We start from the raw sequence: 25,920 nt of genomic DNA on the forward strand, positions 1-25,920 counted from the left end.
AAGAGAGTGTTGGGAGGGGGTAGAGATTGCAATAGGAGCACACAGGCAGATCCCCATGGGCCATATGCTGGCAGGGACAGAGTCCGCCTGTCCCAGAAAGGAATCTTTCTTCCTCTGTGCTCTAAAAAGCATTCCCCAACCCTGAAGCAGGAGTAAAGAAACAAAATAACCACAGCGATTCTGTGTTTGTTTGCTTTCATACAATGGGATGAGAGGGAGAGGCACCGAACAGCTCCATGGCCGGACCTCAACCCGAGCAGGGGCAGGCAGAGCCATCCCGCTGCAGGCTGGGAGCGGGGCAGGCTGGGAGCAGCGTGCAACCAGGAGCTCTTGTACCTGACAGCGTATTTTCCCCTCTTGCAGAATCGCTTCTGACCATAATCACACTTCAGAGTGAAATCGGAGGTGGTGTCAGTTCTTGGTTTCACAGCACGGCCGCATTAGTATGCGAGTACGAGGCACGCAGCAGAAATATTCCTGCCTGCAGAGAGCTCTTGGATAGAAGCATTAAGGAGGGGAGTGGTAAAGCTGTTTTAATTGAAACGCTTTTATTTATTTCCATTTTATTCTCGCTCAAAGCTGGATTTGCAGGGAAGTTTCAAAGCTGCTAAACCAGCCAACGTTCAAGCCCCTCTTGATGTGTACATAGCTGGCATGAGCAAACACACCGCCCTGTTGCTGCTTCCTTTGTCTTCCCACCCTTCATTCTTTCTCGTTACTCTTATTTGCTGTGTCTGATCTCCAGCGAAAGCTGTCTCTTGCTCTGCACTGCTACAAAGCTGAACACAGGGAACCCTTTCAATCTCAAAGATGCCCCTGAACGTTGCCTGAGCAGAAACAATAAATAATAACGCGGGGAGTTTGCATTTAGCCGGGCTGAACATGTGTTTGCTTGTTTGCTTTTTAAAACAATGCTTATTTTTATGCCCCGTAGAGGTAAGTTATTTCCAGCACTCCGGAGTGCTGCCTTCATTCCCACTCCTGTCCCGGAGCTGGGAGTGCTGGGGGGGCAGAGCGGGCTGGGGGGGCCATGCAGGCACTGCTGCTTCCTGTCAGTGCTGGGTGAAAAACCAGTTCCCTAAGTGGGAACATTTGCCTTTAATGAGACTAAGAGGCTTTTTGCTCTCACTCTTTTTTCCTTTTTATTTCCTTTCTTTTTTTTTTTTTTTCTTTTCCAGAGAAGCAAGAAATGGAAAAATGTTCTTTGCCAATAAATAAAGCATCAGGCACATCTTCAGCTGCGGGATTAACACCCCGTCCCTGCGCAGCGCAGCCCTCGCATTCATGGCCACTATGGACCGAGCCCGCCTGACCCAGTCTGCCCGTGATCGTCCCCACTGCAGGGACAGCCGTGGGACAGCTCCCACCAGCAGCACCGCAGCCACCCCATGTCACAGAGCCACAGCATCATTCAGGATGGAAAAGCCCTCTCAGATCCCCACCCCACCGCACCCCATGTCCCTGGGCAGCTGTGCCCGTGCATCACCGCTCTATTGGAGGAGCAATAGTTCCTGATACCCTGCGCTGTGAGCCCAGCCAGGTACGCGTGCCACAAGGCCCCCCCAGAGCTGGGTGTGTATTATTACATCTACAGCAGAAATTGAACCAGGGTGATCCCGCTCCAAATTGTTCGACTGCATCGAAACGACGTGGCAGATGCACTCACTTTTGAGCGGTGTGTTTGTTTGCCACATAAACTTGGGTCACTGGGGTTGTACTGCAGCTCATTAATTAATGCATCTCTGCTTTAGATCTGGCCGCAACGCTGCTGGCCAATGCCATGGGAATGTTGTTCTGCAAAGGAACAGACACGCCAGTGCTGGCCACGCTCTGATTTTCTGGTCTACAAACAGCACCGCTATTTATTCTGGATTTCCATACAAAGCTAAAATTCTCTGCAAAATAAAAATTCCAATAAAATTCTTTCAACATGCACCAAAAGTTTGTTTTAATAAGAGAAAATCGTTTGGTCTAGCTGCAGGCAAACGCCTGATGTCAGTGATATCAGAGCCTGCTAATGAGCACCAATCAAACAAGTACATGAAATATCCCCCAAAATTAACTGTTTTTCTGTCACATAAAATTGAGAGCGTGCAAGGAGCAAACAGCTGCAATGTGACTCATTCTGACTTTTTCCAGTGGAAAGCTCCTCGCCTCCAACACGCTCTTGTGCAATGGTTTAACAGAGCATCAGCTCCTGATTGAGCAAAGCTGATGCACAACAATCCCCTGGGCGCCCACAGCAGGGCAGGCAGAGCTGGGTCCCTGTGGAGGGTCCCCAGTGGGGAGAATGGGGCCGGGCATGGGCCCATGGCAGCTGCTGACCCCTGTGCTCTGGTCCTGCCCCCAGCGGCCACGGCTCGTGGCGGGCGGCTTGTTGGGAAATCCCTGGCTCCATTTGCTTCGCGCTCTGCCAGAGGGTGTTGAGGTCCCCCACGCCCCTCTGGATGTTCCCCTGTCAACACTTCATCTCCCAGGCCTATGGCCAGGGCCTCTCCCTTTGGGCCGTTGCTGATACTGGAGGAATCTGGGCCCCAGATAAGAAGGGCGGAGGGGGGCAGGGCAGGCAGGATTTACGGGTAGGGGCAGTGTGCACGCAGCAACGCGGGGCCTTGGGGCCGAGCTCCCTGCAGCGTGCTGGGAGCAATGACCGATGCTGCAGCCCCATCTCTAGAGGAAGGAGCACCACACATTCACAGATCGCTTTCAATGAGACGCATTGAAATATTGGTGCTGCTTTCAGGAACGGGTGGATTGATCTCAGACCAAAGCTCTTGGCTTACTGAAGTTGTCGTTTTAATTCTCATGAAAACAGATCTTTTGTCTAAGATACTTCTGCGCTGGGGTTTGATCCTCCTTTTTGTCTGTGCATTGACCAAAATCCACCAAGTGCCTTCTCTAGTGCGTGGCACTCTGCCTACATCAGGGCCTGGAACCAGCTGGGTTTGAGGTCCCTTCCAACCCAAAGACATTCTATGATGCTCTGATTCTACATATGCATTCCGTGTTACAGGATCCAGCCTTCCACATTCCCTGCTATACCCCCACAATGTCCCTATGGCACTGGCAGCTGGCAGAGCCATGACAGATCTCCCACTTGGATATTACAGACGTGTCGACCTAAGCAGAGATGCAGCCCTGGGACCACCGGGATGGCTCAGTGCTGAGTTAGCCCAACCTGGTGATTTGTGCTATGGGGTGAGAGGGAACCCTCAAAACAACATGGCATTTTCCTTACCCTGTTCACTACACTTCCATTCCCTGCAAGTCCATTTGGTTTTTTATCCAGTAATGCATGTTAGTACCAATACCATCTGCCTGCACACACCTCAGGCTTCCCATGTGCCCCAAAGCCCTGCAGCACAGCAGCCCTTTCCCATCCCCATGCACCACACTTCAGCAATGAGGACGGTGGCACCTTGTGCTCAGCACACAGCTCCCTCCTTTCTGGTTGAATGTGGCTCCTGCATTCCTGCCACCCTACCCACGAGCTCGGCCCCATTTCCCTGTCTGTTTGTGGGATGAAATATTGTTGCTAGCATGGCTAACGTGCTTGGAGAGAGGGAATGAAGAAAGAGAGGTAGGGAGGGAGGGAAGCAAGGAGGAAACAAAGACAGCATTGTTATCTCTTCCAAAAAACTGCAGATACTTATTCAAGGCAGAATGACTGGTTGGGATTGTGGTTTGCTTTACATATGTGTTTAACCTTGTGAAGTAGTCAACAGCCTGGAAAGAAAACACCACACTCAAAGGCAGAGGCTGAACGAGGCTCCCCAGCCCTGGGCCTGATTTTCCAATCTGGGGCACTTGGCTGGAGCCCAACCTTGGCTCCTCCATGTGAGGCTTCAGGATTCTGAGGGTGAGAAGGGCTGGGAAGGTCCCCCCTCCCCAGACAACCGTGTCCTCCCCCTGTCCAGCAGGAGCAGCACATGGGGCTTTATCAGGCTCTGTCTTATCAGTTGCTAGCAGATGCTGCAGGACGATTTGTCATCTAAACCTTGGCATGCCTCTCTCCAGCCAAGCGGCCGTAAGAGCCAGAAAGCCAAAAAGGAAAAAAAAAAAAAAAAAGAGTGAAACAATGCAACAAAAAAGCACAAATTCTGCAACACAGAAATGTGAAGGGGTGGGGGGAGGGGGGGTGGGAACATGCTGTGCTGCCGTGCCAACTTTCCAGGGTTTAGAGCACAATCTTTTCTGTGGTACCACCGCTTATGATGAAGTTTTCCTGACACTTCCCATCAGGAGGCTCTGCAGTCACTCGAGCTGCGCTTTGCCAGGCTCAAATCAATCGGGCTGAAATTTCCCATGTTTGGTGTCTGCCTCGGGCAGGAGCTGAGGAAACAATCCAGTCCACATGGCACAGCCGTGGCTGAGAGCAAGGGTACAGGAAAACACCATGTACTGCTATTAAAAAAAAAAGAAAACAACTCGGTTTCCAATTAGATTTATTTTATCTTCTTGAGAAGTTCTTGATCTTCCATGACATGGAACAGATGCTCAGCATCTTCCAAGGAGCAGCTCTGCTCGCAGAGATACGCGCTTTGCTGGTTCTGTGGGAACCTGACCCAAGCAAGGTGGGATCGCAGTGCCCCCATAGAGGGGTCCTGGGACCAGTGCTGCCTCCGGGGGGGGGGCAGGTGGGGGCACATGGGGTGATGGCACAGCACAGACTCCTGTGGGACTCAGTGGGGAGATGTGGTGGGATGAGATGGCAGCTGGGGCATGGGGAGCGCTGAAGGGTTGGTGTGCCTCTCATCTTTTGGGTGCCATCACACGAACCGAAGTGACAGAGCACCATGCCTGCTCACCTCTTGCTTTCTATCCCACCACCCATAGTAAGAGCTCTATTTTGCTCTCTCGCTGCTAACTACAGGGTGTCGGCGGCTTCTTTTTCCCCTCCAGTGATTTGGCTGAGTTCAATTGCTCAGCCAGGTGGAAGCCGGGCAGTACAGACACAGCGTGGAGGGGGCTCTGCACAGCCAGGGCTCACCCCCATCCCTGTGCACCAGGACAAAGTGGGGACAGCCATGGTGGAGGCTCTAGAGGGTCTGGGAATAGGGCAGAGAGGGATTTGGAGCCTTTCTCCCTCATTTCGCTGAGAAATTCCATCTCGGACTCGAGGAAATCCTCACTAACTAAATTTTCATTTGAAACGCTGCGTTTCCACAAAAGGTTTTGATTTCCATGCATCAGCATTTTCCAAAAAAAAAAAAAAAAAAAAGGCAAGCTTGGTTGAAACATTCCTCCCCCACCAGAAGGAGATCGCCCAGCCCTGGTGCCCAACCGGAGACCCACAGCCTGCCATATCATCAGAGGCTGCCTAATTGTTCTGCTCTCATTAACCCGGGCTGGGGATGTCCAGCAAACCACAGCAGCCCCGGGTGGCAGCGCTGGGGGGAAAGCGACTTCAGCTGCAGCGAGCAGCTTGTGCGCCCAGACCACCGAGCAGATGGGCTGTGGCCATCTCTTGTTTTAATCCGGGTCCAGGAAAGAGAGCGGCGGGCGAAGGAATGGCTCTGTGTCCTACACACACCGTGAAAATAAAAAGGGACAGAACTGCCTGCCCATCAGATTCTTCCCCCTTTTCCTGCCCCTTCTGCAGCTGGGGAAACCGCTGGAGCTTCGGAGGCCGTTTGGAGCCGGCTGTGCGGACTCAGGCTTTTGGAAACGTGCAATTACATCCACAGGCGTCTCCTCGTAGCTTAAGCAGGTTTAATATTACAGGCAGGCACAGGAAATCTTGGCCCTTTTTTCTTTTCTTTCTTAAATTATTTTTTAAACGCGCTCCTAGTAAAGTTAATGAATCACTCCCAAGAACGGGGCTTTTATTAGGGTCTGCAATTCGGCACAGATTTCTTTTCCTTTCCTGTGGCAGAAAGATGTCAATTAAATAAAGTTCTTTTGTTTGAAACCTATTCCTATTGCTGTAGTAGGGTTTTATCCCCGCACAATTAAAAAAAAAAAAAAGAAAAAAAAAGGGAAAAAAAAAAGCCCGATTTTCCTTTTGTTTAGGGTGGTCACAAACAAGCACTCAACCAAAAGCCACCCCAAAGCCCTCTCCTGCAGCTGCTGTGAGCTCTGCTCTCCTTTGCTGTGGTCCCATTAGCCCCCATGGACTCACCAACCCGCCACCCAGGCGGGAGGCATCGCCCCATGGGCTCCTCCTCACACATCCTGGATGGGACCCCCCATGTTCAGCCCCTGCTGGTCCCCCCAGTTCCATGAGGGCCCCCAGTTCCCTGCTACGCCATCCGGGTTTGGTGCTGCCCTAGGGGTGAATGGGACACGGCCCCGGCTGCCGGTCTTTGAAGAGGTGGGAAAGCCACAGCTGATGGCTGCTGCTGCCTCTCAGTTTGCAATAACGCAATTCCTTTTGAAAATCTGAATGAGAATCATGCTAGTTTCATTAAAAAGAAAAAAAGTTTCCCCCTTTCCCCCTCTCCCCTGCTCCCCAGCTGCACGGCAGCAGCCAGCAGGTGTGTGTCGATCGGCCGGCCGCTGAGATTTACAACCTGCTTCAGGATTTCTCAGCCAAGCTTGGGCTGGAGAAGTGTGTTCTGCTCACAAACAAAGGAGCTGCAGGCGGAGCCCCGAGGGACACAACAACCGGAGATGAAAAAGCAAACACATCCTTCTCTAATGCGATTAAACCAAAAAAGCCATTGGAGCAATGCGCCCTAGCTGGCCAAGGGGATGAGGTAGAGCAATGAGGTGACTCTGCCCCTCCCCAGCTGTCCTCCTGCTGGAGAAGGGAAGAAGGAGGCAAGGAGAAGGGATGCTGGAGGGGTGCAAGAGGAATGCAGGAGGGGTACAGGAGGGGGGATGGGTTCCCATCCCAGCTGGTCACTGGCTGAAGAGGCTGGAGGAGCCACCCCAGCTGCCCTTAGCCTCCCATCACCCGGCCAGCAACTCAGTTCCCTGCATTTCAGCACTTCTTGTTCAAAATAGATCAAAGCTGTGGTGGAGGAGAAGCCACAGGAAGCAGCTGGGACTTCCCGTGGTCACCCGTGCCCACTGCACCCGGAGCTGTTCTCACTGGGCAGGGCTCTGCTGGCTGTGCTCTGCGCAGAAAGCTGGCAGCAGAAGACACGGCCTCGATACTTGCCACATGGCAGGGAGCAATTTGATGCAGGGAGAGAAGAAGTCAGTGCCATTTGCACTCTGGTGCAGAGCTCTGTCGTTCATTGCACCCCTCAGTGCTCCGGGAAGCTCCTGGGGAAGCTGTTGCACAGATAGCAGATCCAGAGGGATTTGTGCTGCATTTGCTGAGGCAATAGAGTGCATCCACACGATACACCTCGCAGAATCCAGCCCTTGGGGGATGCTCTGCGAAAGCATCTTCCCTTCTGGAAGGGCTGTCTGCAGCAGACACTTTGTGGTAATGCTCCTGGTCTCCCAGAAATGTGCTGCTTTCAGTTCAATCTCAGTTTGTGGTGGAATTAATGTGAACGTTCACTTGGAGCATTAGACTTGAGAGATGTTTTGCAGCAGAATCCCTGCAGGGTCAGTGATCCGGTCAGTGCACAAAAGTCCTATGGCTTTTGAGTGTTCCAGGGCTGGTGGAAGTGAGAGGAAGGCAGAGGGTACCTGCAGGTGCCTGATGGAGGGAAAACAGTTGCACATCGAGACCCAGGGCAAAACCAGAAGCACCAGAGTGAGAAGGAGTCAGGGAAATCTTAGCTTAGACAAACAAAAGTGACGTAAGAGTGAGATAATTGGGCCAGAGGCTCCTCTGCCAAAGGAAATACTATCGTCCCACTGCCTGGACTTAGTCAGCACCAGGCAGGGCAAACCTGGGGGATGCGCACAGTAGCTCTGTCCCCATGGCCCCATCACATGCGTGGAGGTGACACCGCCCAGCAGACCTGCGCTGTGTCCCTCCATGGGCAGCATGGCGCAGCGCGAGGCCGGCGCGGCAGCAGCATGCACACAGCTGTGCACATCTGGAGCAGGCTCCTCCGGCACGAGCTCCTTGCCAGCAGCCAACCATTTTGGAAGAGCCCCACCAGCAGCTGCTCCGACAGAAGGGAGCGGAGTGTGCTGGCTGGAGGCTTGTGCAAGGGGCTGGCAAGTGCTGTGGGAGCTGAGAGAGCCGCGAGTGCAGCCACGCACAGCGGGAGCAACAGGGCTGGCCCCAGCCCATCTCTGCTGCCCAAAGAATGGGACATCGCCGGGCTCCTGCGGCCCCACAGCTCCCACGCTGGCCCTGCTGAGCAGCAGGCTGCTGGTGGCACTCGAGCGTGAAAGGAAACGCATGGCTGAGAGCTGGAGGAAAAGGCTGGGAGAGCTACTGCAGCTTGGGGAGCCAGCCCTTGTGTTTCCCATATGGGCTATGAAGGAGCGGCATCGGGTACGGCTTGTGAGTGTGAATTCCTTATGTGCTGTGCCTCAAGTGGGCCAACGTGCCCACAGTGCCAGGAGAGCCGGAACTCAGGAGCACTGGGACATGGAGAATGCCTAAGAAGTGGGAGAGGAGCCCAAGCCACAATGCAGAACTGCCCCACTCTCCTCCCCACCCACAGCCCTGTTATCTGGCCCCACGGAGCTCCAGTCCTGGACATCCCCGAACAAGCAGAGCTTTGTCCGATGTGTTTACTGCAGGCACGAGATTAAACCAAAGGAAACAAGGCAGCTCAAAGGCTTAGGGTCGTGACTCACGCAGAGGGCTTCCCAGGCCGTCTTCACTCGGCACATTGCTCTGTCCCAAATGAAAAATGACTGAGTCTAAATAAATAAATAAAAGTCAATAAATCTTGTGCAGCAGAGATGGTGAGTGATTGGGGAATAGAAAAACCTGTTCAAACAGAGCAGCATATTCTAGGCAGAAAATTCAGCGTCACGTTCCTCAGCTGAGAAGGGACAATATGTGGAGGGAGGAAGAGAAATAAATACACATTTCCCAGCTCCGTGGCACAGCTTCCAGCTGCAGGTTTGCAGTCGGGGTTGATGTGCGTTGGGCAGTTTGGTTGAGCAGTGCTGAGGCACTCCAACGGGCTCACAGCTTTGTTGTGGGGAGCGCTGCCCCACTGCCTTGCAGTCAGTACAACACGAGTTCTCCAAAGCCTCCAGGTTTTCCGTACAGTCAGAGGTTAAACAGCATAAGCCTTCTGCCTGCGCTAAGCTCATCGTGTCCACAAATCACACTGCAGAGCCAATCTCCACCCCAGTTATCAGCAATGGGCCATGTGATGAGCATGAGAAACACCCAGGGTGGGAGAAAGACCCACGGCAGAGCCCGCTGCACACGGAGCCGTTATGGAGCAGAGCACTTGGCTCAGCCCGAGGTGGCTTTGCTCCCCCAGCCCAGCTTGCAGCGGGGCCGCAGGGGCTGGGAAGGGAAGGAGGCTCTCAGCAGAAGGAAGCGGTTGCAGCAAGCATTAAGGCACTAATGAGACAGAGTAGAGCTGGCCTGTCTTGTACAGAAGGTTGGACTGCGTAATCTAATGGTCCCTTTGGCCTTACAATTTGTGAAACTGTTTCATTCTGGTAGATAGTTGGCTCCGGCTTTAAATCGTCCTCTGCAATCCAACAGCAAAAAGCTGGGAAACACAAAGACGTTTGGACGCGCACCAAGAAAGCTCTTGGAGCCCTTTCCGATAGCACCGCCCGGCCAAAGCCTGCGGCAGCGCTCGCCCCACTCGATGCCGAGCAGCTCAGCGCCGGGGAGCTCAGCGGCAGCCCTGCTCCCCAGGGACAGCGGGACACAGCCCCTGCTCCCACGGCAGCGCAGCCCGGGGGGCTCAGAGTGGAGCTGAACGCGGCCCCTCGCGGTGCGTGCACGGATGGGCTCGGATGAGGCACGTCCCTCTCCTGAGTCCAGCCCCGTTTCCCTGACAGTTGGAGGAATGGAGTCCAACCCTTCGGGCCCGGGGCCAGCCCGGCGCATTGTTTTAGGGCTATCGACTGTTGCGTCCTCCTCTCCCCCCGCTGCGCTGCGTAACGAAGCCTCTCCGAGGCACACGGGGCAGCGTGCGTGGGGCTGAAGGGGAACTCGGAAGTGGGCTCTCCATCGTATTTTCTGGTCCCGGGGCTCCTTGTTTGGATGCCAAGACAAACAAATAAATCATATTCAAAGGCATCTGCCCACAATAGTGCTGAAGTCAGAAAAACATAAAAGAGGGGAGCTGAGACCAGGGGTCAGGATTCCTGTTAGACACAACAGCTTCGCTCAGTGCTTTCATTTCATTTTATTGCCTCTTCTGCTGCAGTTCAGATGAAAGTGATTATTTATTTTGTAGCCTTTCTTTGGCCTGTTTTGCCAACAGGAATCTGCGATGTGCTCATAGCCCTTCCTGGCACCATGCGTGGATGGGGCCGTCTGCTGTGGGCAGCCATTGGCTCTGCATGGAATGCGGGCACGCTGGGGAGGTTTGGTCAGCACAGAGCCCTCACATCTTCCTTTCTCAGGCACCTTTCATCCAGTTGCCTTCATGTTCCTTTCCATGGAGTCGATCTAGATACCAGGAGAATGCCATCATTTCTGCAGCTGCTATTAAAAAGTAACTGTGTTCTGCAGTTTGGAGCAGAAAGGGAGTAAGAGAAGGGGCTTGTCTGTGGGGTGCTATTCTTACCCCAGGTGAGGTTTAACGAGGGCGATGCCAAGTGTCCATTTCCTGGAGAAACAAAGCACATGACAGTCTCATTAAAGCCATTAAGTGGCTATGTGATATTGATATCGATACTAACATCTCCGGGCAAGCAGCCTGGTTTAGTGCTGACGGAGGAGGAATGCAGCTACCAGGCACCCACCTCAGCTCCTGGAGCATTCCTGGAGCTCTTTGAGGCTCGGAGCAGCCCGGCTCAGCCCCACTGAGCTGGGTGGGGAATCCCAGCCCTGGGTACGGCAGCGCTCTGGAGGGGACATTGGAGTGGGGGCATGGGGGTGGCTCAGACCCTTCACTGCCACGTGGGCAGCAGCAAAGAGAAATTCAGCACATGACATCTCAACCCCCAGACCTCAGGATTGCAAAAGATTTCTGTAAGGGGCTCGGGGAAAGGAGTGAAATCAGCTAGGTCATTTCTCATCGCTCGCAGAGTCCAAAAGAGTCTAATTGGGACCTGAGCTCAGCCATTTGTTTGCCAGGACTCATACCAAAAAAAGCTTCATCTGAATTTCAAAAAAAAAAAAATTAAAAAAAAGAATTTCCTTCCCCGCGTGGTTTGGATTGCTTCTTAATGTTGTTTCAACACAAACCTATCCGGTGTTTATCTGGAGCTGAAGGTGGTGGGAAATCAGCTGTGCATCAGCTCTGAAGCCGCACAGGGCTGGGTGACCGCTGAGGACCAATGCTGTTATCAGTGAGCAGAGCACACCCACCGGGAGCAGGGAAGCTGGTGGCACCTGGACTTGATTTTCTGGTAGCAGACCCCTCTTGGTCCCCCACACAGAAGAGCTGGGAATGAAGCAGCTCAGCCTTGGGGTGGTTGCAGAGCGTTGGCTTCGGCTCAGTGCAGGGGTTGGTGGCCAGGGCACGTGTCCTTCCACCAGCACGGAGCAAGCGTGTCACCTTCTCCTCCCAGTTTTTAGGCAAATTATTACTCATGCAAAAACTTGACAGAGTTCTGGGACTTGTGAAAGTTTCTTAATAAATCCCCAATGATCGTCTTGCTACTCACAGAGAGCGAGTAACAGGATCCCATAAATCACAGCAAAACAAACTCAGCACTTTGGGTCAGGAAAATATTGAGAAATCTGTGGGTTTTACACTAATCCTCCCATGGCAGGGGCCCTGGAAATGCACATTAGTTTCCCCCCCCCCCCCCCCGCATCCTTCTGGCCTCCTGGGGCACAGCAACCCAGCACGCTCTGCAGCCCAGGACCCTGCAGCCCACATCACCTGGGCTTGTGCACTGACTACTCCATGGCCCACTTTGGACTTCTGTGGAGATGCAAGATCCCCCAGTGCCCACCTGTGGTGCTGCTCCTCTGCTTCAGCTCCAGACCCATCCCACCAGGACACCATGCGGGAGGAACCCTGTGGCTTTGGGGAAGAAAAAAGCTTGAATCTGCATCTGGCACTGGGCTCTTTCATCTTCTGTTGAGTCTTTCTTTTCCAGAGAAACAGATTTAAATAAAATTTTTCTTTTTTTTTTTTCCCCCCACCATAAGCAGCACATGTGGGTGCTGAGCACACCGGCTTTTGGGTGGCCACCATCCTGCTGTGGCTTGTCAGGCCCGTGGCCAGCATGGGCTGTCCTTGGCAAGTGCGGAGCCCACAAGTGGCAGAGGGAATGCCCACGGCTCTGAAGAGCCAGCCCCTATGTGTGGTCCTGGCAATCAGCAGCATGGCCTGTCCCTACCTGCCAGAAACATCTGCAGGCCAGAGCAGCCCACATCCCTGACATGCTGCCCTGGGACGTTCCCAGACCAAAGAGAGCAGAAGAACAGGAGCAGAAGCCCCTCTGCTTTGGAGCTTGTGCTGCAAAGGCAAATTGAAGGGGGAGAATTCAGCACCTGACAGTGATGCAGAGCACAGGAGGACACTTGAGATCTCCTCTCCCATCCCACTGGCTCAGGGCAATGGGGACACGGCCACTTTCCTGTTGGACAGGCATTGCCCCATGTACCCCACACAGAAGAGGCTGCTGGTTCTGCAAGGACCAAACAAACTGCACCTGTGTTATTTGCAGGGCCAGGTCTCCACTTAGGAGAGGCCCGATGATCCCAGGGCAGGACAGCAACATGCAGCCCCCTCCTCCCCACCGCCCCCAGCATGCCTCCCCAAGCTGAGCTGTTCGGGCTCTCATCACGCACTAATCCATTGGTGACTTCAGCTGTAATTGTCTGCAGTCTGGCATCAATAAACTGAAGCATTTATTGCACAGTTTAAATCTAACACAGATTATAACAACCCAGCGAGATTTTAATGCCTGAGCCAGGAAGCAGCCCCATGAACCCCTACTTTCCCCACCACTGCAGCCCCATCCTGACTTCGGTCTGCATCTCTGTCCCCACTTCCCCAGGTACCCACGTGATGTCCCCCGCTTCGGTGCCCAAACCTTGGCCCTGTTTCATTAGGGTCCTGTGCTCCAGCACAGCCGGGGCTCCCTGCCCATCCCCACGGGTGTGGGGTGGAAGGAGGGGATCTCCTCAGACCCTGCACCCACTGAACCCACTGCAGGGCAAGGGCCAGTCCTGGTCTCGGGGTCTGCGCTGTACTCAGAGCCTATGCTGGAGTCAGGAGTCCCCTTCTCAGGGACACAATGTTTCTGCAAGTAGCACTTTCTTATAAGACAACATTGAAGTGTAAAGAAGGGGCTGCACTACGGGGGAACTTTAAGTTTAGATGCTGCAACAGTAGCATTCCAAAAAGAAAAAAAAAAAAAAAAAAGAGGAAAAACAAAAAGAGCCTGCAGGAGCCTGGCAGCCCCCAGCAGCACCTCCCCAGGGCAGCGCAGGGACGGGGCCGGAGGAAGCAATGGGAGCGATTGGGTTTCTCCGGACCCCGCTCACGCTGCCACCGCCCGGCGGCTGCCCAGATCTGATCGGGCTCCGGCCCCGTCTGCCGCTCGCATGCCAGGAATCGCTTAACAGGGACCGGCTGGGGCGGGCGAGGGGAGCGCTGCCGGTCCCCCCCCCACCCCACCCCCCCGGCATGGTATTACTATCAGAAATATCAGACGTTTCGACTCAAATTAAAGTCAGGTTAAATATCTCAAATGCAGAAATTCCACATGGTTCCAGATGGAAAGCGGTTCCTCAGCTCCACGCTGAAAAAGCTAAATAAGAAACCTTTCAGACCTGTGGCTGCTCCTCCGCCAGAGAGAGATGGGAGCCCCCTCCGAATCTGAGAACTTTGAAGTCGTAATTTGGCCGGACTAATGCAAAGCATGACACGCTGCTGGCGCAGAAACAGCATCTTCGAGAAAGGCACAGTGGTAAATACATGGCAATGACAGCCACCAAAGGAGAAACGTGTGCACCCATGAGTTGCACACAGCAGCACCCGCACCGTGCACAGTCACACACCGACACAATGCAGAACCCTGCAGGTATTTCCCTACTATCTGCAGGGCAGCACAGCGCAGCCTGGGCTGTGCCCAATAACAGTGCTGCAGCACGCATCTCACACACGTTCCCACATACTGGACAGCAATGTGCTAGCAATTACGCGTGGCAACACAATAGGGGGAGAAGAGCTTTATCCACGGAGAGGATGAGTTGATTTAGGGTAGGTTCTGTACGTGTTCTTTTTTCTGTTTGGACATGTTTAATGATACAAACCTCAGCATCTGAGCTCAGGGCTGCGGGACATCGGGGCACAGCCATCCCCAGTGAGCTCTGGGGACACCAGCAGAGCAGCCCCATGCAGCCACAGAGCTTTGGTGGCCTTGGCCAGAAGGCAGCCGGGACTCCTGGCCACCGAGCTGACACTGTGCCTCAGCAGTGTGTCCTGAGCCTCAGTCCTGACCCATGTGCTCATAACCATGGCATGCAAAGAGCCCCCCTGCAGGGACCACTGAGTCGGGGCTCCCTGCAGAGCTCATAGGGCTGCCAGGCCCCTGCTCTGAAAGGAAGGGGAGAACTTTGCTTACGGCAGCAATGAACCCAAATCACACTCTGTGGCTTTAAGCAGCCTGAGCTGTGCCAGATCCCACGAAATGGGATATGCCCTTATCTCCCAGTCTCCCATCCCTCCATGCAGAGATCGGACCCGGTCCCCAGCATTCAGATCTGTTTCCAAATGCCTCCCAAATCAGATGTGTTTGGTTTGCAGAGCACAGGACTTGTCTCATCCCTGTTTAAATGCTGGGTCCTACAAATGTCACTTCCCTGCAGCTCACAGCAAGGCTCAGGAGCCCTGGCTGGGCAGCTCTGGGGCAGGGCATTCTATCCATGGCTGTTGCAGGGTTAATCCCTTAAGTGCCCCTTCTCCCCCCCCCCCCCCCTTTTTTTTTTTCCACCCCACCAGTTGGAAAACATCACAGCATCCAGATGTGAGAGCATAAGCCACCACCATGACCCCCAGAACACATTCCATTTCCACTTGTGTCACCTCTAGGCAATGTCCCCCCGGGTCCCTAGCCCTGGGCGCATGGGGCCCAATAGGAGAGAGGCCAGCTTAACCTCAATGTTTCTCTGCAGGACATACACCCCGCTCCCCTCTATCTGTGCTCTCCCCCCTCCCCAGCTCCCCGTGTTGTTCCCATCCCCACGGTCACAGTCACTCTGTGGCTGGGCCATGCCATTTCTCTGCTGTGGCTGGAGCAGGTGATGCTGGCTTCTTTCTTTCACCCTTCTGCTTTGATTTAGCCTCTGCCTATCTCTCCTCAGGTTAATCAGTGGATTAACTGCAGCCCTCCCTCCCTTTCTCCCAAATCCTTATCCTTCATCACTAATCTAGGAAACAAAACAGACCAGGTACTTTTCCGTGGAGGCAGCCAAACTATTTGCTCCCCTATCAGTCAGCCTCTCCCCCACCTTTCCCCAGGCTGCCAGACCCCATAGATACCGTTCTTCTGGAAGTCTCACCCCCACAAAGGCGCAGCATGGACCTGCAGCAGCTCCTGCCACAACCCCAGAGCCATGGCTGCAGGAGCAGGGACCCTCAGGTGCCCCTGAATGCCAAGAGGGGCTTGGGACACCTGTGCCTCCTGGGGACACCAGCAGGGATACTACAGGAAAGACCCAGAGCAGGACCACACTTTGCACTTCTCATAGGGGTATGAATTCCACCCCCATCTGCCCCTGTGCCCCCGTCCCCACCTGCACTCTCACTTCCTGCCACTGAGGCACCATCCCTGCTACAACCATCACTACTCTCCCCCCCCCCCCCCAGCCCTTTGCATTGACCCAGCCAGGTCCCACAGTTGTCCAGAGACCCCTTAACAGCACCCTTCCTCCAGGCTCTGCCCCCCAGGTCACTCTGAATTGGTTCCCAATGGGATGCCAACAGCATCATCTGCCCTCCCACCTCCAGAGAGGGAAGGGAGTGGCTGATAGCAGTGAAGCACCTTCACTTCTAAGATCCTTCTTATTTTCTGCCTTAATCAGCAGCTTCCAGTGCTGGCTGAAGGCAAGATAAACTCGGATGGCCTTTCTGCAGATGGGTAACTGAAATGAGAGTCTCCAAAATAAAAAATGAAGCCACTGTGGAAAGATGTCCAGATCCCAAGAAATATCATTTAGCACTGTGGTGCTAAACAGAGGGAAAAAATACTCGTGGCTCAGCTCTGCATGAGTGTCCACTCAGCATCAGGATGACCCCAAGGCTAAAGAGCTCTGACTGAGTGCTGGGGAACTTACAGACTCTGCAGAGATCAGTAGGCTCATGGCAGGATGGATGCAAATTTAGCACTGGACAGAAGGGAGAGATGGCAAGCACTCAGTTTATGGATGTAACGCTATAATGTGATGGAAAGTACAGCAATAAGAGCATGGTGGCAAACTCCCAGGCTGCAGCAAATGGGGACAAGGCCAAATGCTGCAGACATGGACACAAAAATAAAGGAAGAAAAACTGCTTACCTTCAGAAAGTCTCAGGTAAGCAGGGATGGGCACTGAAATCCCCTCACCTCCACTACCAGCCCTTAAATGAGGGCTGGGAAGGGGTGGATCCTGGCTCCTGGCATTGCATGCACCTGAGCTCCCCTGGGCTGGCCCTGCCTTGCACCAGGTGCTCCATCACTGCTTCAGGCCATGACTTAGCATTTCCACCACAACATATCATTGTCTGGATGCACAGAGGCTCCCAGGACTTCATGGTAAAACTGTGACTGCTTTGGGCTCTCAGCAGAAGGCTGGGGGATGCCAGCAACTAGGGGTCCCAGAAGGGGACTTTCACCTGTGAAGGAGAGCTTTCAACCCAACAGAGAGGCACTTCTCTGAGAGTTCCTCTTTCCTGGGAGTTGCCAGTGCCCTGTGTGATGGAAGGATGGAGGGAGAGATGGGGGGATGCACAGAGCAGTGATCCAGGCCACCCAGCCAACGTTCAGCTTGCTGGGCAGGTCACAGTGACTGTGCTCTTGCACTTCTTACATGACTTTGGGACTGTGCCCCACAGTTCTCCACATGCAGCCTCACAGCTCCTGCTCTCAGCAAGCTGCCCCACTTGCACAACAGAGGAGATGATGATAATGCTTTCCTACCCCTCTTACCTGTCTCTGGGGCTCTCCTTCCAAGCCTTGAAGGCTCCAGTTCCTCCTACTTGTGACTTATCATCCTTCTCATAGACCACACAAAAAAAGAGGAGCACCAAAGCAGCAAACCCTCATCATATCGAGAGGATCACCCCACAAAACCCCCCTAGGAGGTCAGGGCTCTGTTGTGGTGGAAGCTGAAAATTCAGGGAGAAAAGGAGGTGTTGCATGCAGGGATCAGACACTGGCCATGGAGCTGGGAGGAAGAGACCAGCATGGCCCCAGTGCCCAGGTTGTGGGGCAGAGCAGTCAAGGAAAGGAGAGCAGAGAGGAGGGCTCATCGTGTGACACAGCGATTCCGGCAGCACACAGCAGTGACCCAACTTCTCAACTCAACCACTCCTGCCAAAGCCATCTTTCCGAAGCTACAGCTCCCTGATAAAACCTAATACCGTTGCCCATAAATTGTATTAAATAAACAGCAGCTGCAGATCAAGGTATATTCATCAAGGGCTTCCTCCTTTTTTTATGAATGGCTGAAGACTCCGAGATGCCGTTTGCCAATAGTCTGTCAGCGAAGCCTGCATTTAAAATCAATTTGGTAATTGCAACTCCAACTCAGAGCCACAAATCAAAAAGGAAACTTCAGCCCTTCAGGATGTTTTGGCCCATTAGGGAGCTGGTAATTATGCACCCCAGCCGGGCATTAATTTAAGGCCCCGGTGGAAATGCTATGGTGTGAATTTGAGACAGGAAACTGACTGTAAGGAATTTCAAAGGTTGGGAGGCGTGCTGTCAGTGTGTTTACAACCACCTAACTTAACATGGTTAAAATCTGCTAGGAAACACTTGCTGAACTCAGGATTGCCATTGTGTTCGTTTATTTTTCCTTGTGAAAGAGGCCACTTTTCTGCTGGAGAGGAATAAATGAGGAAAATATATATAACCTCTGTTTATATAGGATCTACAATGTTTGTACTGTGCTACTCCAGGTCACTTGGATTCTGGTGTGATGAACGGCGTGTATGTATATAGATAGATAGATATATACACGGACAGACAGGAGGCTTTGACAGGACCAGCAAAGGGAGCATATCTTAACTCTACTAGCAGCAAAGTGAATTTGACTGGAAAACTCTGTTACACGCCCTCCCCTTTGGCATGTGAGGAGCAGGGCTGGAGGCCACGCAGCCCTTCCCTTCCCATCACAGTGCAGAGCAGAGCCCTGCTCCGCATCCCTGCCTGCCTCCTGCAGGGGCTGCCTGGGCTGTGCCTGGTCAGACCCCTGTGCTGCAACGTGGGGAGCAGAGCGCTCCCTGCAACTCCGGCCTCAGCCACGCAGCACCGGGTCTGGCTATTCCTGCAAACTGGATGGTGCTCAGTAGCTCACGTGTTGTTGATGGCCATCAAAGGATCCCGTTCCTCAGAACATCTGGTTACGCTGGATGTCCCTCCAATTCTGCTCCATGCTTCCCTTTGGACACAGTGGGAGGAGAGGCCACCAGCGCCCATCTGTGCTCCCAGGTTTGAAGGCATACATGGTGACTCCACTGATGGATGTTCTACCTCCATGAGACCCAAGGAAGCCAGTGGCTGAGGAGGCAGAATTCTGCCTGCTCCCAGCTGAGCAGATGCTCTATGTACGTGATGAAACACCGACCGCAAAGTCGCAGCCCCCACCCCATGTGCTGAGCCCCCTGCAAGCACCAGGAGATGTCCAGGAAGCCTCTGAGGAGTGGAGGCCTCTCGGAGTTCTGAGCCACCCCCCCAGCCCCCTCTCATGTGCTTGCTGCTTGGCAGTTGTTTTTCTCCCTCTGCCCCAAAGCATTCATGTTGGTGGTGCCATCGTGCAGCTGGCTAACACCGCCATCAGCCCAATTTTAGAGAAAAATACAGCAATCAGGCAGGGAAAAAAAAAAAAAAGTTTAAAAGAGCGTAAATCCCTCATTCCGGATTTAAACGCTTTCCTTTAACGTTTCTAAACACAGTCGTGGTGGATGGCTTTGCAGTGCTGGGCGCTGTGGTCGTGGGGCTGTGCCTGTGGGGCTGCCCTCCCTCAGCCTGCATTGGGGATGCAGGCGGGCAGCCCGGCACGCAGCCCCGTCCTGTAAATAATGAGGTAACGCGGCCAGGATGTGTCTCGCAGCACTCCATTAAGTGGATGCGTCCAGGCTGCCGGCCGGCGGAGGAGCTTTGATGGGGAGCTGCAGTGAGCAGGCTGATGGAACCAGCCCAGCTGCAGGGCACGGCGCTGAGCTCTGCAGGGCACGGGAGCATTGCCATGCCAGGAGCTCGCTGCTCGTCGTCGTTTTTCTCTGGGCATCCCCCCCAGCTGTGCTGCCCAGGGTCGAGGCAGCAGCACGGTGCTGCCCTGCGCTGCCGCAGCCTCTTGCAGGTAAATGCCACCGTGTCACCGAGCTATTTCCTACCTCCTATGTCAGCACTTGGCATTTCTCGTGATGTTCCCCACGTCCCCTCCAGACAGAACCCAAACTAGATATAAATATATGCTGGAAACGGAGACGTCGCCTTTATTACAAATCTGGCTCTGAATGGCAATTTCTGCATTTGCTTTGAATCCATCCGTTTCAAGCGACAGGAGGAAAGCGGGCTGAGCAGGATGGCAGTGAGGAGAGGGGGTTCCATCGCCGGGCTCCCAAATTTCTCTCTGGACACAGCCAGGGAATGGGAGGCAGCGTGGGAAGGGACGGAGGGCAGGGATAGTGCTGGGGTGCATGGGACAGGGACACATGGGGCAGTGCTGGGGATCGTCTCATGTTTTCCTGGTGCCAGCCTGAGCCGCCTGCGGGAAGGGTGGGGAGAGGGAGAGAAAGAAGATATTAAAATGTTCAATCTGAAGTTACTGACAAACTGTCAGGCTCACGGTCTGCGCACAGAACAAAGGTTTGCATTTGCAAATCAATAAAAATAAGTGTGGAGTGAAGACGAGGGAATATTTTAACATAAATCTGCATAAACCCTTACCCTGGAAATGCCTGCGCACGTGTCGGCTGCTGGCTGCCACCAAGGGGGCTGAGCCCCGGCCTGGGGTGGGGAGCAGGGGACAGGAGACAGGCACAGCTCAGCACCTGGAAGGGGTCTGGTGGCCCCACGGGTGACAGTGACCCATGTGCAGGCAGGCACGGCCCCTGTTTGGATGCCCAACCTGTCACCTGCTGCGTGAGCACGAGATGCACCGATCCCTCGGCCTCCCTGGGATGATGTGGATGCTTTAAGTTCCACATCAGGGCAAAAATACTGAAATAGGCTGGAAAATCAAATGCTCATCAAAGGTTTCTGTTGCTCACCTTGGAACAGACATACCACAAGCAGGAAAAGTTGGGGAAGCTGAAATGTTGTGGTCTATATCCACTCCGTACAGCTCTGCAAACTTTCTGCTAAAGCTTTGGCCGTCAGCCCCATCCCGTCACCCCAGTGCCAATGTCTGTTAGCACCTGCAGGCCACAGCTGGGGAAACTGAGGCCCAATGCTGCTGTCTCCATCTGCTGTGACATGTCCCAGCTGTGGGACAGGGGATGGGGGGCAGTGGGGATGGGGAGAGGCACCGGGGAGGGGGTTTGTGATACAGCCCCCCCAAGACGGCCCCCAGAGCTCCCCCACACCCAGGGATGAGGTCACGCTCACTCCCTGCTGCACCTCTGCCTTTCCCAGCTAATTAATTGCCTCTTCTCTCCCTCTTCTTCCGCCTTAATTGGGACAAAGACATCTGGCAGAGATTTGCTGGTGCAGGCCCCACTCTTTAATTTAGAGACACATTTTGCTTATTGGGGATTTAATACAGAACTCCCCCGAGGAAGGAAGGCCTGCAGAGCACCAAGGTCCCGGCCACAGGCTGTACTGGGCTCCTGGGGGCAAGTGCACCCCGTCCCTATCCCCCATCACAGGCATCCCCTTAAAACGTACATGCTCCACTTCAAGCTGCACCCCAAGACCCCCTCTGGGGGAATGTTCCTATGTGCAGCCAGGCGGGATCTGCCAGGCAGTTATGAGCAGCCTGGGGAAATGCAGAGAACTCCTTCCAGCAACCCCCGTCCCATTCCCATTAGCAGGAGCTGAGATGATGCTGTGGTGGGAACGCTGCTGGTTTTCTCCAGAAACAAGGCATGGTGCAACTCCGCTGGGAAAGCACAGGGAGCCTCGCTGCTGGGACGGGAGGTTTGTGCAGGGTGGGCTGGGGCCAAGCTCACCCCTGCCCGCACCCCTCGGTGCTGGGACACCCAGAGAGGGGGGAACCGCTGGGAAGGGATCCTCAAACTGCCTGGAAAAAGCACAGCGTGTGAACAGCAAGCCTTTTAATCACACTGCTAGCTCACTCGTCCTTCGCTTCCCTCACTAAAAATGGCCCAAATGGGAATTGAAACATTTTGTTTCATTTTGAGCAAAGCATTTTGTTTGATCTAAAATGAACATGGGTTGTTTTTTTTTTTTTTTTTTCAGGGGGGGAAGAGGAAGAATGGGTCATTTCAGCAGCCAGGAAACAGTTCATTTCAACTCAAATAAAACTTAATTCTGTTATTGTTGTTGCTGCATTTGCTGTCCGGGCGCCCCAGGGAGAGGGGAGGCAGCGGCAGAGCAGGCAGGGATGGGAACGGCCTGCAAAGGGCTGGGAGCAGCCAGGGCATGGTGCAGCCTCAAGCACCACCTGCAGGGCCACGAGGTACAGCAAAGTGCCACCCACTGCAGCGAGGTGCCAAGCATCCTGCCATCCCCGTGCCTGGGGGCACAGAGCTGCATGGGTGCAGCCACAGCTGCGTTCCTCCCAGCCCAGCCCAGCGCAGAGCAATGCAGGCTGACTAATGGGTGGCAAATCACTTATCGGGCAAACTTTAGCCTCTCTTCCGGTTCATGAATTGCTCATGAGCTATTTATGGTTTTCTTGACTTTAATTGTTATCCTAAATTATTCATCAAATAATTTCAATAACTAGTTCTCGGGCCAGATTACATTTTAAATGAGCTGTTTCCGTGCTTGCTCCTGTCAGAGAACTCACTGTCAAGAAGCCATGGAAAGCAAATGCAGGAATGGCACGAGACGCAGGGAAACGGAGTGCAGGGAACACGAGGGGACTTATCCAGCGGGGCTCCCACCCCGCTCCGCTCGGTGTTTAACCAACACAATCAGCACAGGGCTGAGCTGTGCAGCAGCACACAGGAGCTTTGGTGAGGGCTGTGATGGGTGACACCGTTTCCCTCTCAGGTCACCCAGAGCCAGAGCTCTGGGGACGAACCCAGCGCTGCCAGTTCCCAGCCCAGTGCTGCTGGACCAGCAGCTGCTGCCATTTGTTCACAAGCAGCTTTTTGGTTGTGGTGCACGCAGGGTTGGAGCTCACTGTCTGCCCTCTGCCATCGTCGCTCTGCCTGGATGGGAGCATTGCAGGCACGGGGGTGGGAAGGGGAGGTCAGGGCTGATCTTGCCCCGCTGCTGAGCAACCTCATGGCACCGAGCAACCACCAATGCCTCCTGTGCTCACCCAGCACGGTGCAAGCACCACGACCTGCCCCAGGGCCGCTGCCCAGTGCTGTGCAACAGCAAAAAAAGACATCACTGCATCATCTCTAAACTTGTTACCCTGCCGCTTGGTGGCTCAGCCCAGCACATCCCGACCCCACCCGAGCACCGTGGCACAGCGCACACCCACGGCCGTGTGAGCACGGACTGCGGCTGCGACGAAGGCAAAGTGGGAACAGGGAGGAGGCTGAGAACCGACCCTGTCTGCTCCTGAGATAATGTATCACCAATGGCTGGTTTGGGTTTCCTGGACTCAGTGCTGCTATTGAAAATTTACGGTTTGAGAAAGCTCCCAGAGCCTGGATCCCTCGACCTCCCACCTTTTCAACCTTGTGTTTATCAAGACACAAGTTCCTCTTCCTCCCACCCTTTGTTTTCAGCTCTTGGAGCCTAAAAGGCTCAGTGCCGAGGCTGCCCACGCCAGCACTTAGAGTCATGCGTGATGTTGCAATAAATACTCCCAGTTTTCTCCTTCCCTCCACTCCTCTCTGTTTGTCCTCATCCTCCCTTTCAGGGGTTGCAGAGCAGTGCCATATTCTGCTCTCTGCCATCTCCATGTGCCACAGCTGCCCTCCTCTCGGCTCTGCTGCCCCATCCCTGGGCACCAAACTCTGTGTTTCCACAGGAATCCGGTGGCACTGGGATGGGGCGGCCTGGGACGTGCATCACCGGTATGTCCCCAAATGTCCCCAGCTCCCGGGTGTCACACGGCACAGCGCCTCGGGAGGCAGGCAGACACTGTGAGCTCAGCCCCTGCACTGGGAGAGGAGTTTATTTCTGTTGCTTTTACTGACACTGTCACTAGAAAAAAAAAACATATAACCATTTTTTTTCTCCCAAGTGTTTCCCCGTCTCACAGATATTTTCTCACCTATGGAGTTCAAAGCAGCTTGCTGGTACCAGGAGGGGAGCATCCAGGCTTGTGCTAGCAGGAAATAGTGGAGGGCAGCAAGGTCTCTGCCAGGAAAGCAGGCAGCTGCCGCCTGGAGACGAGGCACAGAGGGGAAGGCAGCCCCAGCACAGCGGGCAGTGGGAGCACAAGTGAGGGACAGACAGTGCTGCAGTGCCAGGGATCCACGAGGAGGGCTTGTAAAAACTGCGAGGAATGGAAGGAGGGAAGGATGACCGGGAGAACAGAGCGGCTTATTCCAGGAGGAGCGAGATGCTTGAAGAGGAAAGAGAGGAGGAAATATGACAGAGTTCAATAAAATCGTGGACAATCGAGATGAGGTGAACGAGAAACCATTACTCACATTTTCTCAGAACACAAAACTCCCAGGCCATCCAATAAAGTTTCCCGGCAGCAGATTTAAGATGAATGAGAGGAAGCCCTTTGTCACACGGAGCCCAGCTGCGCATCGCCACGGGGACAAAGCACCGTGGGGACGGCCACCGAGGAGGGCTCCTACAACAGCGATGCAGGCACACAGGGCTCAGGAGCCCCGGGAGCTGGGGGCTGCCGGCAGCTGGAAGGTGCACGTGGAGGCAGGTGGCTGTGCCTGCCCTGCTGCCAGCACTGCAAGTGTTCCGGCTGCTGCTGAGATGGACGCTGCACCAGGGGGATGTGTGGCTCCAGAGACACCCACAGCTTTGGCAGCGGGGCAAGAGGGGAAGTTTCTGCCTTTGCAGCGAAGGAGAAAGGATCAAGGCCTGTGCAGACAGGTCTGTAAGGGGGAGGACACCTCTGCTTTTGATTTTCTTTCTCCAGCTGGAGTCACAGCAGCCTTCCGCAGAGGACACTCCAGGCAGCTCTCACCAGTTATTAAAATCAGATAAAAGCCCACTCCAGTTAATTCTGCTGGCAGAAAGCTCCGGATTGAGGGACAAATGACTGTCCCTCCTGACGCAACCGCATCTCCCTGTTTATTCATTTACTCCTAATGTAAGCCTCAGCTGCACAACAACAAAAATTGGGCTTTGCAAATGGCACGAAGGACTGTGGGAGGAAAGGAGGCAGCTCGGGATGCTGAGGCCATGCTTCCCAGGACATCCACACACATCCACACCCGTCTCTCCTTCACATGCAGTTTTATAGCTACTTCGCCAGAGTTTTATATAGCCTTTACAGTCTGTTTTTATGATGTTTGAGTAATTGCTGTTTATTTATCATGGATTGTATGTCAATGGCTAGGTCACATCCCCCTGTGCCTTGCCTTGAAAGGACACATTTGATAGATTTTATTCATTTTTTTCTCTCCTCATGCTATTTGTTCTACCTTCAGGTGGCAGCTGGCACCGCAGCTTGGTGGGAGGCGGGTGGCTCAGCAAAGCCTCAGTCACTGCCCCACAGCATGGTCCCACCACCAGCAAGCAGCCCCCATCATCTGCCCACACTGCTGGGCTCCAGGCAGACCCAGCTGGGGCTGAGAAAGCCAGAGTGATCTTTGGCCTCAGAGGGAACCAGTGCCCTTTGCCCACAGCTCTGCTGGCACAGGTCAGGGCATCGCAGGGGGACTGGCAGGGCTGTACCAAGCCGGCTTCAGTGCCACTTCACACTTTGGCTGCGTTCTCCTTTGGATTGCTAAAGCAGTATCCAAGCAGCACACTTGGGACGCGGTGAAATGAGGGATGAGTCCATCAAGGACCAGTTTCAGCAAAAGAGAAAGGAAAATCACTCTCCAGCCATTCAAGGGAGGGAGCAGCTGTCCCCACGCTCGGGGAAGGCAGGCGGCAGCCAGCCACGCGCTGGCACATCCTGCCCGCTCCAGTCACTCATTTCAGCATTACCCACTGACAGGGCCTGTGCAGCACCAGGGAAACAGATGGCTGTCACCATTTCAGAGCCGAAAAAGGGAGGAAAACCATGTGGGAGTGTGTTGGAAGAGAGGGGGGAAGAAAAGAAAAAAAAACTCAATGAAAACATATGCACATAACCAAAAGAACCTTCTCCTCTGGCAGGACCCTGCATGTAAGCCAGCATGGGGAGTGGGAGCCTGGCAAAGGCACAGCCACCTGGCAGCTGTGTCCAGAGCAGGAGACCACAGCAAGAGCCACCAACAGCCCCTACCTGCATTCACAACCCTACACACCTTCAGCTGCCCCGGCTCCACACTGCTCACTTTGTACTCCTGGTTACTGAAGCTTTTATTGCCTCCCTCATGGACAGCCCAGCTGCTGTGAAATCCAGCTTCCTACCAGCTGGGAACTTAATTATGTCAATTAATTAAGATCATTATGCCACCTCCTCATCAGGCCTGAGTGGGAAAGGCTGGGGAGTGCATCCAGGTGTGGGATGGGTGGATGGATGTGTGGAAGGATGGATGGATGGATGAATGGAAAGAAGGATGGAAGGATGGAAGGGTAGATGGATGG

General features: G+C 54.0%; 1 long non-coding RNA gene across 2 annotated transcripts; it reads right to left on the minus strand.

Annotated features, from left to right (window-relative positions):
* Positions 9,413 to 16,648, minus strand: LOC110403278. Of its 2 annotated transcripts, none has more exons than XR_002441598.1 (4): positions 16,468 to 16,648; positions 11,911 to 11,981; positions 10,572 to 10,613; positions 9,413 to 10,453 (listed from the first exon to the last, which is right to left on the minus strand). It is a non-coding gene; the product is annotated as an uncharacterized LOC110403278 (long non-coding RNA). The 2 variants fall into 2 exon arrangements; XR_002441599.1 differs by lacking the exon at positions 16,468 to 16,648 and adding an exon at positions 16,247 to 16,319.

Source organism: Numida meleagris, chromosome 8 (assembly GCF_002078875.1).
Source record: "Numida meleagris isolate 19003 breed g44 Domestic line chromosome 8, NumMel1.0, whole genome shotgun sequence".
Lineage (NCBI taxonomy): Eukaryota > Metazoa > Chordata > Aves > Galliformes > Numididae > Numida > Numida meleagris.